Below are 6,231 nucleotides of genomic sequence, written 5' to 3' on the forward strand. Positions count from 1 at the left end.
AATGGTACATCACAAACCAATGGGTGATGTCACAATATGTTTACATTTAACCATAATTCATTGCTATATCTGGGCCCAAGTGTAAGTGGGCTGTGTGGGCCCTCACTGAGCCAGATTCAACTTTGCTATGTGGGAATTTTCTGGTGAACAAAATGGCACGTTCAATGTTGAAGGATTACATGTCTCAGAACTTTTTGGAAAATGCCAAAAATGCATCATCATCCAGCTTAACAAAAGCTGTTTTCTCAGTCCCAAAGAAGTCAACATTTTGGAGTTAGAGGTTTTCATCTGACATGATTGATGTCATTAAAATAGACCATGCAAGGCAGGTGTGTCATAAATTTGTTTCACTGGTATTCATAATCTAGTGCATCATGGGAGTGTTTTTAAACAGTGGATTTGAACACATTTCCACCTAACTCTGCCGCAGCTGACAGAACAAACTGTTTAAACAACGCAGCCGAGAGGCTAACAGGCAACTTGAGGGCACTTTTGAATTGAAGACATTTTGAATGTTTATCCTGCCCTTTGAGGGAGGCGGGAAGGTGGACCGACGAGAGACGGAGATCAAAACTAAACATCGGAACTGGCTGATCAACCCAGCTGGTGGCATTTTGCAGTAGACATGATGTAATGAGAAAAACTGAAACACGGGGACGAATCTGAGTGTTATTAACTTGTATAGCCCCTCTTAAGTGCTTGTGCAGGACTACTGTGTTTTCTGAATGACATCCCATATTTGTTTTGTTGCCTTTCATTCATATTCCTTTTTAAATACTATTAACCTCTTTCATACCTCCGCTTTTCTCCACCCTGTTGTTCCTGCTGCTCTTCTAGAGGCTCCAGGTGGAGAGTAACAGAGCTGATGTACTGAGTCACAGCCACAGGAGGAGGCTGACCTAATAACATTTCCATGTTTTTGTGTCTGAGAAGGCACACACTTCTAAAAGTAGAGGATATATATTGAAGAGAGAGCAAAGGTTGAAAGCAAAGAAGAAGAAGGGACTGATGTTGGATTAACTTTTCATTGCAGTGTGGTTGGCTGGGCACACCTGCAGAGCTTCATAATTGGATGTGAGCTGTAGACAGAGTGACAGCACCTGCTGTTTTGGTCTATTAATAACATTCTGACTCACTGGAGGCTCGGGATGTGTGTATATGCTGGTGTGCTCATGTCTGTCATGATACCATGGTGCCCTAATTCCTGGCCTGATGATGCAGACTGGTTCTTCTACATACGCAGTCACTGCAAACTACTTGCCATGTTTCCTCTTGAATGCACTGAAGCAGAAGGCAGCTTCAGGAGCTATTTGGAGGATCTCCACTGCCAGAGAGGCACGCTCAAGTGCACCAAAACTGCAGTTTTCATAGGACCATGCATGCATCTACTGTCAGAGATCTGCTTACCTGCAGTGGTGGATCGCTCTGCATTAATAATGCATCAGCTCCAGTAAAACAAACCACAGTATTAGCTTCCTGTGTTCCGGTTTACATGCCTGCTGACATGAGGAATACAAGTGGGTCGAAGAGCGAAGAGACGATGGGACTTAGTGTGCTGTACCTGAGGAGATACAGCGAAGATGGAGGTCACAGGGTTTGAAGGGGTGGAGGGGTCAGGTGGCAGTAATTAGATCTTTAAGTTGAACCTCATTCTCAGAATGATTCATTAGGTCAATACTGTATTAACAAGGAAGTAGGAATGCACCAATTGGGAAATTCAGTGCAGATACGATGTTTAAAATAACAATTTGGACAATAGCCGATGTATTTTTGTTGTTAGTTATTTGCCCTTTTGTGCCAGGGAAACAAAGAAATCTACAAAGATAAGTATCTCTGCTTTGTTGCACCTCAGTCAATTTCTATGCTCATCCAGGATGTGAGACACAGTGCTGAAGAGCCGCTCTCTGTCCATGCTGTTACAAATTAGTGTTTGCATGCAATTTCTGCCAGTGCTGGAAAACGGATGTGATTATATCCAAGTTGGAAATTACCAACTCAACATTTAGCCAGCGCAAAATGGATGCAACACATTAGATAAACATTGTAACTGATATCGGTGAATGCCATCGTATTTGCAGATTAGGGATGGGAATCAAGAAGTCATTCAGTTTAGAACAAAATTGTCAAATCCATTAGAATCGTATGCCGCAGAGTTTATCAATTCCTTTTATCCAAAGTGTGGCTTCATTTCACAAAGAAACTCAAGCTACTAAAATTCTACTCTGTTTCTACGCTGTTCAGAAGCTGAAAACCTGTGTAGGCCTACTTTTTTCAAATCAGAAAATTGATCAGGAATCAATAAGGGAATCAACAAAGAATTGGACAGATAAGCAGAACCGACAGCGGTATTGATATTAATAAGATCTTATCAATTCCCGAGCCTATTGCCGATGTCAGTCAACACGGCAAATATCAACTGATACCGATGTCCGGTTGATAAATCAGTGCATCCCTACAAAGAAGATTAATTATGACACTTTTGCTTAAAATGAAAGCAACATGTAATGAGTGAGAAAAATGGCAGCTTGCTGTTTTAGTTGGGCAGTTTATTGTAGAACGCCTGAGCCACTACATTGTAGCTGGATGAGCCAAAACGAGCATACCTGTGTTTTTGCATGATTTAACCTACTTACTCAATCATTTACTGTGTACTTGCAACAGCAAAGCATACAGTTTTATTAGAAATGTATGGATCGAATGTGCTTTTATACCTTCCAGGCAGCTATTGGTTAAGTTAACACCACTAAAGACAGCTTGCAGAGACTCTCTTAAAGTAAATCCATTTCAGTGAACATCGTGCCCAGGTTTATTTTTGTAACAATATCACATTGTGGTGATGCAAATGAAGCTACCAAACTATCTTTCTGGCATTTCTTGTGCATCGTTTGTTGTCTGGGTCTGAATTTCTGACAATATGACAAACAGACTGTCTGAGCTCCTCAGCGGCTCATGATTTCCCCACGGCAGCAGATTTTTCAAATGATTCCGTGCTTTCCGTTGGCATTAGCGCACAGTGATAATGTAACTTTCATAAGCATGTTGTTCACTGAGATGGATCACAGTCCTCAAGCAAGTTTGAAGTTCCTAAAGGTTTTGGAAAACAGTCAGCAGTAAGGCGAAGCATACATGATTTGTAGTAAATAAACTTGCAGAAACACTGGTATGATCCTTTAAATGTTCAGAAATATGGTTTTAGGTACAAAGCATTTTCTTCTCCTCTCCATGCCTCTAACACACTCTTCATATGTCACTGCACCTACTTTACCTGATATGTTTACCTCTGCAGGAGACAGTGTTTTACTATGCTGTTCAGTATATTGTATCTCATTTGTAACCCAGTGCTGCACCCCAACCTCTGAGTGTGCTCTTCTTGACCTCCCTTTGTACCTTTGTGATACCATTTTAAGTCTGAAGGATAGGAGTGGAGACAGAGCCATGCTAAAGAGGGAAGGGGGCAAGGGTGTTGCATTGGGGTGCGTTGTACCTCTGTTACCCATGTGTCTTAACCTAGAGCTAGCTCTCCCTGTGCTCTTCAGTGTGTGTGATACTACCTATTTTTGCAGAGCAGTGGTGAAGTAGTGCTTAACAATCGTTTGAATAATTGGAGAGTTGTTTATACCTGTCGTAGTGATGTGGACAAAGTTGTGTAAAAAAATTGGAAATGTGTAAAGGTATTTTAAGTTCTATATTACCTGTGGCATCTGCAGTGTCCGTGTTGGCCTGTGTCTTCATCGCTGACCTTTAATCCAGTGTTTGTTCCTTCAACTGTTCTTACACTCACTGATGTTTTTGTAATATATATATAAAAAAATATTTATTGAAGTGTGTTTTAAAAACCATAAATAAATATAATTAATTAAATGGACCTTGCTTTTATTTTGAAAAGCTACTGTGTTTTCTATCTGACGAGTAATCAAATATAACAAGAGTATGTATCCCAGACTAAATAAAGTTATCTTTTCCTGACCAAATCCTCTTGCTGCCTCTTCTTTTTTTCCACAGATTAGCAATATGGCGCCCCATATAGTGAATTTTATGTATGTGGATTGCTCACTGATATGACTCTACAAAGGTATTCAGAAGGCTGCTTTCTTAAACACATAACTTTATTAAAGAATTGAGTTAAATAAATGAACATATACACTGTGAACCAATTCTAGTTGACATTGCTGAGAGCTGCTTCTTTTCTCTTACTCTGTGCTGCTTGCCACAGTATAGCAACTCACACTGCACTCTGCTGGATAAACTTTGCAGTGACACCATTACGATATGTCTGTGATAGGTTGATATCAGCCGATAATATCGGTCGAGCTCTGAATACCTCTAAAAGTTAAATTCCTGTCACATAGGGGACCCTGGGACAAAATAAAACAGGGCTCCATGGTCTTATTTGTGTCAGTTTAGGGGTCCCTGATGTGAAAAAAGTTGACCTAAGGCAGTAATTCCCAACCGTTTTCCATGAGGGACCCATTTTCTATCATTTATTATACTGACAATCCCTGCTTGGGCGACATATTATCAAGGATATTTCATATCATATCAAAACTGTACATTAGCGTACATTCTTGCCCCTGGTGCTTGGCCATTGTTCTACTGGACAATTTACTTTTCTTCACAGAAGTGAACCAAATGCTGACATATAGGTCTACTGTTTTATTTTTTAGGGTTTAATAGCACAAATTAAGAAGACTTTGCAACCCCCCCAGGTTGGGAACCACTGCCATCAGGAACATAAAAACTATTTCAATAAAAAACATATATTTTTATAAAAGTTACCTACTGCACCTTTAATAATTCTCTGTTGCATGACTGACATATTATAGCATATTGCTGCATATTGCATCAAGATAGCTAGATTTAGATTTATTTATTGAATTTGTTAGATACTAGAGCCCATGTTATCTGCAAATATGAGCTTAGTGAAGATATGTTGACTATTAATAAATATATATTAATTCATATTTAATAATTATATTTCTGTTTCAGAAAAATAAATTACATTCTTTTAATTTGAAATATTGTAAATAGACATGAGGTGCATAAATAAAATTCTCCTCTGCAAATGCAGATGCTCCACATCTGGCCAGTTTGTTACAGTAGCATCTTATTTGGTGATAACTTTTTCCCTGCAAGGTCTGAAATTGTTCATATACTGTACATGGTGTTACTCTGTATGGCCAGGAGGGGGAGCCAAACATCAAGCTATTTTCTTTTTGGTCCATCTCGCAGTCAGCTCACAGGTCAAGCAGATAGTTCAGCGCAAATCATTTGATGCTATTGCGGCTGAGCAATGTCCATTCTATAAGATTATACACATTGTATGTCAACATAAAATTTCTTAAGTACAATGTATTTTTCAATGTATTTTAAGATGGACTTTATTGATCCCACGGCAGGGAAATATACTTGTTACAGGGGGAAAAAAGTATGAAAAAAAAGCAAAGAAAATAAAAATACAAACAAATAAAAGCTATATATACTATATACACCTCTCACTTATACAGATGCATCAAACAATCAAGGAAACGTATTCCTCGTTATACAACAAAAGGTTATGTAAGGAAATTAAAGTTTGTAGTTCCTTCATGGTACACACAGAGAAAAAGATAATCAAATTCATAGAATAACTGCATAGGATACATGCACATATTGTAATACCCACAAAAGAACTATAAAAACATTGCCTTGTAAACTTGATAATTATCATCAGGAAGGATAGCTGCGTGGTATAAATAAATATAATTATAATGGCACAGGATTTATTTGTTTAATTATTAAAGCACAGCTAGTCTCCCTGGGGTCCACAATTAATGATAATTGCACAGTATAAATAGAAATCACATATTATCCTTATTTGTCATATTCGGTAAATATGTTGTTTTTTATATCAAGTTTTAATAGAGATGTGTGGAATCATGAACAAAGGGTTGCAATCTCCATGTTTCTTAATTGTCACATCCAGAGGAGGTTGTATATCTTACTTATCAGGCTGCAACTAACTATTATTTTGATTAATTCATCTTCTGATCATTTTCTCCATTAACTGGTCTTTTTGTCCAGAAAATGTCAGAAAAAAAGCCTGTTATAAGTTCCTTGAGCACAAGCTGACGTCTTCAAATTTCTGGTCTAAACCCGAACATTCAGTTTACAATATTATTATTCCTGAGCGGCTGAAACCAGTGTATGTTTGGCATTTTTACTCATTACTCGTCATTTTAATGAAAGCTACGA

This window comes from Morone saxatilis, unplaced genomic scaffold, assembly GCF_004916995.1.
Source record: "Morone saxatilis isolate NCDOM2014 unplaced genomic scaffold, NCSU_SB_2.0 Contig5, whole genome shotgun sequence".
Classification (NCBI taxonomy): Eukaryota; Metazoa; Chordata; class Actinopteri; family Moronidae; genus Morone; species Morone saxatilis.